Raw genomic sequence first — 13,255 nt, 5'->3', positions numbered from 1 at the left:
ACAATAGAGAAACTCACAGAGCAGACTGTCCCTCGAGAAAAATACGAGAAATTGAAACAACAGCTGAAAGACATTAATGCATCAGAAGCTCAGGCCTTTGAAGGATGGTGAAAAGCAGAAGAAAGAGTCACAAAGGTAACTCATAGACTAGACGTAGTCATCAAACAAATGGATACCTTATTCTCTTTGTATGTTGATGTGCTAGCATGTAGAGCACCTACTAGGAACTATGGTTTGTTTTTAATGGAACGATATTTACAATTGAAAATCAAAGTTGTTAAAGCAGGAATACCTATAGAAATAAAAACCATTGATGACTTCATAAACTGTTGTAAGCATTATGGGGTGAAGGTTCAGAGATTATTATGTGAATTTTATTTGCACAACCTTGTATTAGATGGAGAAACAGAGCAGAATCCCAGCCCTTTCGTGGGTGATGTCCAACTGCAGGCATTTATTTCTTTTGGTTTTAATCAAATAAAGTGGCTTAAAGCCTACAATTTCTTTCAAAGACAAGAGAATGGATTAGGCTTATGGGTAAGAGCTGAACCTAGAGACCCACTACAGTTATGGAATAAACATAGGAACCTAATGAGAACTCCGAGTGTGATTGAGGCATTGGGACCTATTCACACAGCAATCAATCAACAAGGGATAGAATACTTCTTTACCATCAAAGACCTTTCCATTCCACCTGCCAAATTCTGATATCAGACTTCTAATCCAAACATCCAAAACAGGGAATTGTTTAATTATGAGAACTTTAAGCTAGCTGCTGATTGCTTGGGTCTCTATGGTGACCTTATTTTGAGAGAAGGCCCATCTTGATTAGGCTGTAGGTTTCAAAGTCCAGTTATTTGGCACCCTGCACCAGGATACCAAGCCTTATATGAAATGCCTAAAGGTCAGATAGGACATCTTTTTGAGCACCTAGCTAGGAATCGTGGCTGTATACCACCTCATGAGATCCCTTCTCCAACCTATTCCCTCCCTGCCTCGCATGTCAATTATAATGTTTTCATGAGGGCATGAAAAAGGGTAAGCAGGGGGGTATGTTGAGCACTAGATAAGGTATGTTATTATCGCTTATTTTGTCATCCTTTCTTTAAATTCATAACTCCTTTACATTATGAAATAGGTATATGATGAGAGATTATGATAAAATCTAGAAGATCTGTGTGCAACATAAAATGACTAATAATTACCCTTTCCTATGCAGAAAAAGGGGAAAACAAGAAATCACCAATCTGAAGGAAACAACAAGACACCATCAACTGCTGTCCCTTTGACAGGGAACCGCATCCAAAAAAGAAGATCCAGACTAGAGCGTACCAACCAGGGAAAGGAAGAGGAGATACCAAATCAGTGCAAAGAACGAGAAGATAACTGAGAGCTAACAGTATGGCAAATCCCTCAAGATCCTTTGATCCTGAGGGATTGCTACCTTAACAATTCTCTGTATCATTGATATCTCCACCCGGCTGCTATAAGAATGGGCAACATTGCTAGCCCAATAGAGACTATTGTTGTTTTTATGAAATTCTCTATTGTACTTGAAACTTTGATCATCGACTCTCTCTAAAAGAGTGATTTGCTGTAACTCTGTTTTGATGTTTAATATATAAATCTTGTTGTTGTTCCATCTTTGATTCTGGAGTAATTATAAGAAGTGTGTCCTTGTAGGCTAAGGGCCTGGCCCTGGTGGATCACTTGCTTCCTGTACTATTAATTCTCAATTTCAAGTCGTGTGTGGTTTGCTTTCTCTTATCTATTTTGTTCAGTAATCTGTTGTTCCTTATTTCATGTATTAGTTCTGTTATATTTTGATTCCCATTCAAATAGTAAGTTTATTCTTTGCACAAGAATGTTATGTTACTTTTTCTAAAGTTAGATCATATTGTTGTTTGTTTGACAAACTGATATTATTACATAACATTGTTGTTCCGTTAACAGATTTCCGTTACTGTTCGATTATAGAGTAACAGTGCTGTGTATACATAAATCGGTATCACTATCTATTTATCTACGGTTTACTTTTAAATGTGATTGTTGTTCATTTGAACTATTGTTCCACTGTGATCGCAGTTGCTATTTCTTTATAACCAGGATTACTTATTATTATGCCAAAACTCAGATTATTGTTCCTTTAACAGAAAAGTGTTGCGTGTCGCATTTGGTTTAGTTTGCTGTGCATTTACATTTGGGTTAAGTTTCTGTTCAATATTTCATAGCTTCCTTTAATTTTCTTCCTATTCCCATTTTCTGATTAAATCATTTCTAAGTGAAGATTTTAATTATTATTCCATTTTCATAGCTTAAATCTTTGTTGTTCAATTGAGTTAATATATCAGTTTTTGTTCCATTTCTTGCCATTTGGATTATCATTGCTTTAGTGTGTACAAACGATCTGAAACTGTAGTGAACACTGACAGTTGTTGTCTAGTTCCCAAGTTGATGATCTTTCCTTTAAATCTCTTTTCAATTACATTAGTTTACAGAGGGATGAGTTATTACTACTGCACCCTTGATTGATAAGTTGCTGTAGTTTTCTAAGTGAATGACTTAGATCTCAGAGTGCTAAAAGTTTCTTTTTTTGAAAATAGATTTCATTTCAAGCATTTGTTTACTCTTGTATTCAAAAGCACTATACTACTAGCATTACTTTGACAAATGACTACCTCAGACTGAGTACTCTCTCTGAGATAACAAATCGTGCCTGGATTGTCAATTAATGTAGGGTAAATCGAGGTGAAAAAGACCCCTTTTATTGCTCGACACTAGCGAGATGACATCATAATGACATCACTCTTGCCACATGTTGACTTGTGAGTGGTGACACATGTCACCTGGAAATGGGGCATTAGGTGCCTAAAAATTCCAAATCTGCGTGCCAGATGTTCATCACTGATTGGTCATGATGACGTCATCATTTGCTGTCATCCTGGTCAATCACTTGTTGCCACATGTCCTCTGTCAGAGGAGAGAGAAAGGTGCTTCAGGGCCTTGTTTTGTGACCATTTTCCTTTGTTATTTCATTTTTCCTAAAATGACTAGGTTCAAGCCCTTTCCACGACACCACTCCAAAGTGGATTGTGGTTTTGGGAGGATTATTCCTAGGGTAAATCACTATCATCTATCTACGCGATTGACTCTGGGGGAAACCACTTCCAGTAATCACAAATCCTTTGTCTATGTTGTTGTTGAAAAAATGCTAGTTAGCTTGGAACTTTCCTCCCAATGCTTAGTCTTTTGCGGCCTAAACAAACTTCTAGGCTACCACTATCAGGTGGTCTCCACCCACTCAATGCATCCCAACACTTTACATTTGTGTCATATATGAATCCTCTAAGGTGATCTAGCTGTGGAACCACCACTGGGATGGCATCATCCCGCTCCATCTCTGGCCAATAAGAATGGTTACCTCTATGAAGGTTTCCACACATCTGCCCAAGATTTGCGTAGAGGCTCTGCTAGATTTTTTGCTACACTTTGGAAATGTGCCAAACTTGGCTACACGGCAAGGCTCCTCCACACTCCTTTTAACTTTGCAAACTTTACTTGGAGCCATAATGATTTGACTGGCTCTATGTTTCAAACTAGGAGGCCATTTTCAAACTTCTACATACCGCTGGAAATATTTTTTAGAGGTCTTTCCATATGAGTGGGTTTCACCTACATTTGAGATGATTTGGTGCTCCAAAACTAGCTCCAAAGCCACTACACTAATTCTGATATTTTTCTACTCCTTGAGGTATTTCTTTGAAACCTATGCCTCCTACTACCACATGTTGACATCAATGAAAAAATATTTCCAACATTCTCCTGCTTTGACATTGATGGCTACACAAAAATAAAACAAAACACATTTTTCTCTTCTAGGAACACCCTTAGCAAAACATGAGTGTTTCTCCCCCTGAGATAAACTTCTGCTTCTGTGTATTGTTGTTTTTCTTGATTACCACTATTTTTTCTTTGATCTTATATATTTCTCCCCCTTTATATTTCTCCTTCCATAGATCCTTCCCTCAATTTTTATTTTTGTTTGATTCCACTAGATCTCTTCCCCTTTGACATCAATGAAAAAGACAGCAACATGTTCCCCCTATCACCATGCTTCTTTGGTCAAGTTGATCCCTGTGGACCTAGCAACATCACCAATATATTATGAAAAATATACCAGCTGCCAAAATTCCTCTTGTAGGAGGAGATAGCGAAGGGAGGTAAAAGGAATTACTCCCAATATTTGCCTCAAGTACTCAAGTTTTTCTCTAGGATGCGGCTTGGTAAAGATACCAACTACTTGTTCTTTGGTAGGAACATACTCTAGTTTCACAATCTGGGCTACAACTTTCTCTCTCAAATAATGATACTTGACGGGGATATGCTTGGTTTTGGAGTGGAAAATAGGATTCTTTGACATGTTGATTGCACTTGTTTTGTCACAAATAATGGGAATAGGTTGATCATAAAACACTTGTACATCTTGTAAAGTTTTCTTCATCCACAAAATTTTCGTACAACAAGAAGTTGTTGCAATATATTCTACTTCAACTATAGATAAGGAAATGTAAGTTTGCTTCTTGTCTATCCATGAGACTAGACTTTCTCCAAGAAAGAAAGAACCAACACTTGTGCTTTTCTATCATCCACATAACCTGCCCAATCACAATCACTATAAACAATAAATGAAAAATCATTACCTCTTTGGTACCACAGTCCATAGTCCATTGTTTCTCTGAGATATCTGAGGATCCTCTTGGCTGCTAATAGATGGCTTTGTTTTGGAGATGCTTGAAATCTACCAACTATAGCAATGGCCTACGTGATTTTTGGTGTTGAGGTTTTCAAATATAAAAGGTTGTAAATGATGGATCTATATAAGGTGTGGTCCACTTCTAGAGATTCATCTATCTTACTAAGCTTGCAATCTATCACCATTGGAGTTCTCACCAAAGGGCATTATTCCATGCCAAATTTCTTTAGCACTTCCTTGAGATACTTTCCTTAAGAAATTAAAATTCCTTTAGGGGTATGCACTATCTATAATCCAAAGAACTATGATAGCTCTCCAAGCATGGACATCTCGAATTCGGCCTTCATATCATCTCAAACTTCATTGTTCAGCAAATATGAATCACTCACAAAGATGATATCATCAACATATACTACCACCATAGTGAGTTTGCTATCTTTTTCTTTGACATATAGGTTGTTTTCAACTGCTCCTCTTTTGAATCCACACTTGAGAAGGTAGCTTTCTAGCTTGGAAATCCAAGCTCTGGGGCTTGATTGAGACCATACAAAGCATTATTTAGTCCGCAAACATAATATGGTTGCTCTGTCAGCTGAAATCCTTCTGGATTCTCTATATATACTTCCTCTTGTAGCTCTCCATTAAGAAAAGTAGATTTGTCATCCATTTGATAGATTTTGAATTTATTACAGAAAGAAAATTCCAAAAACATTCTTATTGCTTCTAATCTAGCAACAAGAGAAAAATTCTCTTCAAAATACAAGCTTTCTATTTGAGTATAGCCTTTGCATACCAACCTGGCCTTGTTTCTTACCACTTCTCCATGATCATTTAATTTGTTCCTGAAAACCAAATTTATGGAAACACAATTCTTGTTAGAAGTTCTTGGAACAAGTTCCCAATTTTAAATTTTCTTTATTTGGTACAATTCTTCATTCATGGCCTTCAACATATGTTGATCTTGACTAGCTTGAAAAATATCCTTTGGCTCCTCCATGGACATCAGAGTAACATGTGCTTGCATAGGGGCATTTAACAACCTTCTTCTTATCTACACTCTAGAATTTAATTCACCAACAATCTGATCAATAGGTGATGTTTTTGTACATACCTTGGGGGATCTCTAGCTTGAGGACTAGAGGGATCTTCCTCGCTTTCTTCTACAACTTCCTCATCATGCTCTCCACTGATGCTCACTAGTTCATCAACACTGAGTTGTTTCTCTCATGATCAATGTGCTCATCTACCTTTACATCGATGTAGTCAACAATCCTCTTGTTGACATTATTGTAACATCTATAACCCTTGTTTTTATGTGAATAACCCAGAAAAATGCCTTCATCTACTATAGAATCGAAGTTTCTAAGTTTTTCATCAGTTATCTTGATGTAACATATACTACCAAAATTTTTGAAGTGTTTAACTGTTATAGGTCTACCACACCACATCCCATAGGGATTTTTGTCACTATTTGGTCTAAAATGAGCTTTGTTGAGAATAACTATTGTTGTATGTATCGCCTCTGCCCAAAACCTCTGCTAAATATTTTTTTACGTCATCATCACTCTAGCTAACTGCTATATTGACCTTTTTGCTCTTTCTGCCACACCAATTTGTTGGGGAGTCTCTGTTATTATAATTTTTCTCTTAATGCCATTCTTTTTATAGAATTCATCAAATTCCTTCGAAGTGAACTCATGTCCATTGTCAAATAGTATGATTTTGATTTTGTGGTTAGTTTCATTCTTGTCTAGTGCTTTGAACTCTTTGAATTTCTCACAAGCTTCAGATTTCTCTTTGAGGAAGGAAACATGCATCATCCTACTGAAATCATGAATTATTAACATAAAATATAGCTTACCTGTGGTTGAATTTGTTCTGGATGGTCCACACAAATCCATGTGTACCAACTATAATGGCTTTGCTGAAGAGTTTTACTTTGCCTTGAAATCAACTTGAGCTTGCTTTCCCAATTGCTAGGATTTAAAGATAATATTATCTAGCTCTGAAAGCATGGGAAAATTATATACAATGTTTTTCTCGCTCATCTTGACAATCTGGTCAAAGTTCAGATGTCCAAGCCTTCTATTCCATAACCAACTCTCATCAATATTTGTCAAACAACACTTTTCTATATTTTCTTTCAGCACATAGACATTGTTATTTGTTCTTACAACTTCAACAACTATTTATCTTCTACCTGTGGACTTGATTTGATCATTTTTAGCTTTGAATAACACATCATAGCCTTGATCACACATCTATGACACACTCAACAAATTATGTGTCAGACCATCAACATGTAAAACATATTTGGATTTATGTTTTCAATTTGATAGACTGACCATTCCTTTTGCAATTATATTGCACAGAGAATTGTTGCCAAAAGCCACATTACCTTTTTCAACTGGTTTCCAAGTCTAAAAATTCCTTTTGTCTCCTGCCATGTCCCTAGAACATCCATTTTCCACATACCCATGGCTTTGATCATTTTTAGCACACAAAGAAATGTCACATTGCTCTAATTTCTCTTTCTCTTTATAGACTTTGGATTTTTGTTCAATTTTCTCAATAACTAGCACTTTCTTCTTCTCCTTTAGCATACTGTTATATGCCCAAAATTTTGACACTTAAAGCATTGTACCAAATAGGTTGAAGGAGAAAGAGAGTTATTGTTCCTAGATCTGCATATTCTTTGCTGAAATATTCTCTTGGATCTGAGTTGTTAGTAAGAAAGATTAACTCTAAAATTTTCTACTCTGTGGCCACAATTGGTGCATTTGAAACAATATCATGGGCAGATATCGTTGTTCCTAGAAGGTTTCCTTCTACACTAAGTTGATTTTTGGGAAATTTGATTTGCTTGGCCAACATTCTTTTTTTGTTGCTGCTGATTTTTCTTTTGCTGAGAATTTTTCTCTTGTTACTTTGCAGCCCCTTCTTTTTCTGGAACAAAGGCAATTTCCTTTTAATTCAACTATTTTGATGGACTTAGCTTCAAAAACAAGATCATTTCAATCTGAGGAGGGCCTTTTCCATCAGTCAAAGCTTCAGTCCCTTTTCCAAATTTCAGATTGAAACTGAGTTGTGTTTTAGCCTTCTCTAACTCCTTCAGCAATACTATTGCTCCTTCCAACTTCTCACATGTTTCAGCCTTTTCATTCAATTGTGTTATAGCTCCAAATCTCACTCTTATGATTTATGATGCTGTACTCATGGCCTAGGGCAACCCCTCCTTCCAGACCTGGTCCTAAAATTTAAAAAACAGTGTTTTATCCCTTATAAGCGACATTGCCCTGAGTTAAATGTGTGTATACGCGGGTATGTGTATAGCCAACCCGATTGGTTATCTCTTCCAATCATATGGAGGGTTCGTGCATGCCTCCTACATAGCGAACTTATACAGAGTCATCATATGCTGCCACATAGTCACGTTGAGTCGTGCTTTTGTTCAAGGGAAGTTACCCTGAGTCGGCCACTCTGCGATGTCTCTTGACTCATTTTTCAGTCGACCATCCCTGGTTGTCAGTATCATGTCTATCATCACATTAGTTATATTGGTCCTTTACTCGTGCCGGTTTGAGAAGGTCCCCATTGACTTCTTGCTGGTGGGTCTTTTCCTTATCGACGACAACACATTGCTCTAAGGACAGGCCTAGAGCTGCACCCTGGCCCTATTTTCATTATTGATAGGTTACCTTGTGCTCAACATCGATCAATATCATGGGTCTTTGACTGAGTGGTTTCCCTTGTGTTCGACATCAGCTTACATTATCACACATTGGGATTCGTGCAGTACCTTGGTTTCCATTTGACCCTATTGGTGGATAACCCTCACTCGCCGACTGAGAATTTAGGAGTAGGGATGTATTCCTCATTGATGGGTACATTTGATCTTCCCTCTCCTTTCGCTAAAATCAATGCTATTTCATTATCTAAGGAGTCTCCTCGAGAAGAGTTCTTTCGAACTCGTTATTTTTCAGACCCTTGGACCTTGCCTTCACCTACGACCACATTAGTTGAAGGACAAGAAAATGGAATGGCATTCCCTATATCTGCAGCTGAACTTAGATATCAGTCTATCGTAGACTCTGCAGACAACCATTCTACTCCTTTTTCCGAAGAGGAGTTAGATGGTCATGTGGCCCCGGCTTGGAGCCTTGATTCTACCTCTGCCTTGGACTGCTTAGATTCGGTTTTACCTTTTGAAGAAGCAATCCTCGAAGTAATGATGGGTATAGATCGACCTTGGGAAGACTTACACCATCGTTCATACTTTCTTCCTCCATTGCAGGAAGTAGAATCTAGATTCTCCGAGCTCCTCACTAGTGATGTTTGTACGGTGTCAAACCCTTTGGCTCCAGCACACATTCGTGCCGAAGGTAATATGTCGGTAATTTCAAAAACAATACCTATAAACATCTCTAGGGACCCTAACATCATCGAGAATATCTTCATCGGAATTGAGTGTTCCCCTAAAGAAATTAAAATCTATACAGACCTGTTCAAGGAATATCGTGATGTATTTGCTTGGTCTTATGAATAAATGCCCGGCATTGATCCTTCTATAGTTCAACATGAGATCAAGACGTATGAAAACGCGAAACCAGTTCGTCAAAGGCTTCGACCGGTCAACCCTAGGAAAGCAGTAGCTATCAAAGCTGAGGTTGAGAAGCTGCTAAGGGTGGGTTTTATATACCCTGTTCCTCTTACTGATTGGGTTTCTAATCCAGTCCCTGTGGACAAAAAGAAAGGAACAATCCGCATATGCATCGATTTTAGGGACCTAAACAAGGCTTGTCCAAAAGATAATTACCCCACGCCATTCATTGATCAGATTATCGACAAGTGTGCAGGTAATGAATTTTTTTCCTTCATGGATGGTTTTTCGGGTTATAATCAAATTTCTATCCGTCCTGAAGATCAACATAAGACAACTTTTATATGTCCCAGGGGTACCTTTGCATATAGAAAGATGCCTTTTGGTCTAAAAAATGCTGGAGCCACTTTTCAGCAGGCCATGTCATATGCTTTCCACGACATCAAACATGTCATCGAGGCATACTTGGATGATCTCGCTGCTCGTTCTCGAAAGAGAACTGATCACCCTAGTCATCTTCGATTGGTTTTTGAACGATGTCGTTTTTATAAAATCCGGTTGAATCCCAACAAGTGCGTTTTCGCGGTTACGTCTGGTCGGTTGTCAGGGTTCATCGTGTCCAATGAAGGGATTCGAGTTGATCCCTTCAAGGTTGAGGCAATAATTCAGTTGCCTCCCCCGTCCTCAATTCGACAACTTCAAAGTCTTCAAGGGAAGGCTAATTTCTTAAGACAGTTTATAGCAAATTATGTCGAGATCACTAAAGGGTTTATGCGTTTGCTACGGAAAGGAGTTCCATTTGTTTGGGATGACTTTGCGCAGCGGTCGTTTGATGCTTTGAAAAAGGCATTAGTCTCTGCCCCGCTTTTGAGTCCATCGGATTATGGTAGAGACTTCCTTTTATATCTCGCTGCAGCAGAATCAACCATTGGTATGGTTCTCGTTCAGGAAGACAATGCTCTCACCGAACACGTGATTTATTATTTGAGCCGAGGCTTAATAGGTCCTGAACTCTGTTATTCTCTGGTTGAGAAGTTGGCCTTGGCAAATGTCCACGCTGTCCAGAGGCTCTGTCATTATATCTTGCTACGCAAAACTTTTGTCTTAGCGGCGGTCAATCCATTTCAATTTGTCCTCAGTAGGCGAGTGATTGGGGGCAAATATAATAGATGGATAGTCATTTTGCAAGAATTCGATCTCGAGTTCTTGTCTGCCAAGTCTAAGAAATCTATGGTTTTCGCGAAGCTAATTTCTGAGCTTCCTTGTGGAGAGGATACTGTTTATGAGGAAAGTTTTCCCGATGAACATTTATTCCTCATCTCTTCACTCGACCCTTGGTATGGAGATATCATTGTCTATCTCCAGACTTTGAAGTTTCCCTCTACTTTCTCCAAGGATGAATGTCGAAAATTATGTCACCTGGCTAAAAACTATGTTATCATTGGTGACACATTATACCGTCGAGGGGTTGATTCAATCCTTCGGCGTTGTTTAACCTTAGAGGAAGCAGATTCAGTGCTCAATGACTGCCACAGTGGAGCTTGTGGTGGCCATCTATCAGGGCTTGCTACAGCCCAGCACATCTTACGTGCCAGCTATTTTTGGCCTTCACTCTTCAAGGACTGTGTGGAAGCGGTCAAACGCTGTCACCCATGTCAAATTTTTACTCGGAAGATGCACGCGCATCTAGCTCCTCTTTTTCCCGTTGTCACCGTCGGTCCCTTTACTAAGTGGGGTATTGATTTTACAACTTGTAATCCACCTTCCGCAGTGAATCACAAGTACATTATCGTGGCTGTAGACTACTTTACGAAGTGGGTTGAGGCCATGCCTACTTATAAGAACGATAGTGACACGGTAGCTTTGTTTCTTTTCAATCAGGTTATCTCAAGATTCGGTATCCCAAGAGAGATTGTCACTGACCATGGCAGTCATTTCCAGAATCAACTGATGTCCGAATTGGCTCTTAAATTAGGTTTCCGCCAGGAGCATTCATCCCCTTATTATCCTCAGGCCAATGGACAGGTCGAGGCAGTCAATAAAACTCTTAAGACGATACTCCAATGGACAATCGATAAAAATCGGTCCAATTGGCACATTATGTTGTATTTGGCTCTTTGGGCATACCGAACCTCCGTCAAAACAGCTACTGGTTTTACTCCTTTTCAGTTGGTTTATGGGATGGAATCTATCTTTCCGGTTGAATGTGAAATTCCATCTCTTAAGTTGGTTGTTGAGCTTCTTCCTGAGACTTCGAGTCTCGAAGAGTGCCTAGTTCACTTGGAACATCTCGATGAGCAGCGTCGAGATGCTGCCACGATGAATGAGGCCCATAAGAAAAGGGTTAAAACCCAGTATGATAAGTCTGTCTGTCCTCGAGTCTTTTCTGCAGGCGACCTTGTCTTGGTCTATGACCAAGATAAAGATGCCTTGGGGGCAGGCAAATTTAAGCCTATGTGGTACGGTCCTTTCATTATTAAACGAGTTTTAGAAAAAGGGTCGTATGAGTTAATCGACTTTGAGGGAAACAAGCTGGCGGAGCCCCGAAACGGGCTCTACCTAAAGAAGTACTTTGCTTAGTTTTGGTCAGGCAATGGCTTCTTTGTACTTTATGTATATTTGTACATATTTCGTCGAGAGTTTTATGATATCAACACTTTTTGGTCTGCTGTGGCAGGTGTTGATGGATGTTTTGGTCTATTTTGGGTTTGCCGATGGTGCTAGTCGGCACACTCGGAATCTTGCTTCCGCAGCTTGGGTACTTTATTATCCAACTGGTCAATTGATGGCATCAAGAGGCGTGTGCATCGGTCCTGCTTCAAACAATATGGCTGAGTATACTGCTGTTATTAATTTATTATCCGAGGCAATCTCTCATGGGATTGACTCATTGGTAGTATATCTTGATTCTAAATTGATAGTGTCTCAATTAAATAACATTTATCGGGTACGGGATCCATCTTTATATCGCCAGTATTTAAGGGTGAGGTTGTTGCAAAGATCATTTATTTATATTAATTATTTGCACATTCCAAGATCTCATAATTGGTTAGCTGATTCTATCGCTAATCAGCCATTAGACTGGCACATCAATCATTCATCATAATAAAATCAAGCATCAAAACGTCAAACTGTATATATATATATATATATATATATATATATATCGTAAATCGTCTTGAGTGTACATATGTGTGTCCAAAAAATATACAAAATTGGGACTCAAATGCCCATAATCATGTCCGGCATATCTAATGCCTCGGCTCAGGATGAGCGTCCAAGTATGTCACTATAGCATTGGCCACACGCCGAAAAATGCGAACCCAGTCACGTGGCATGCCAACCACATGACGCTGCATATCCTCAGGAAGGTCCTCTATGATGGCCATTGGTACTCGGCAGCTCAATCTTGCCAAGTGTCGCTGAACATTGTTTAGAGTCCGTTCTGTATTAGCAGTTGCCTCTTCGGCTCCTCGGCCGCGCCGTCCATGCCGCGGGAATCCATCTAGTCGTACAGGCCCGATGTCTGGAACATGATCATCATATCAGTCATTTGAATCTCATCAAAAAATATTTTTTCAAAATTCATTATTATATTTGAAAAATCCAAAAATCATAAAATCAAAAAATCTTACCAATCTCGCCCCATGCTGCATTCGGTGGTAACACTAGATCAGGATCTCCTCGGAAATCCAGCCTAGCATAGGGGTAGTCATCCACGGCGATGATCTGCTGATCCCACTAGGTGAAGAAGTCATCGTCAAAGGCAGTCCTTGGGACCTCCCCACCCCCCAGACATTTCATCAGATTAGCCCACCGGCCCATGCGTGGGTCACGTGGGGCGCTGATGGAAACTGCTACCCTGGGGCGGAGTGCGGGAACCTTCTCGAAAAACAAAGTAC

The sequence above is a fragment of the Pinus tabuliformis genome, chromosome 6 (genome assembly GCF_031772625.1).
Source record: "Pinus tabuliformis cultivar Carrire ecotype Pingquan chromosome 6, CPIR1, whole genome shotgun sequence".
In the NCBI taxonomy this organism is placed as follows: Eukaryota; Viridiplantae; Streptophyta; class Pinopsida; order Pinales; family Pinaceae; genus Pinus; species Pinus tabuliformis.
Note: the sequence above shows the minus strand (reverse complement) of the source record.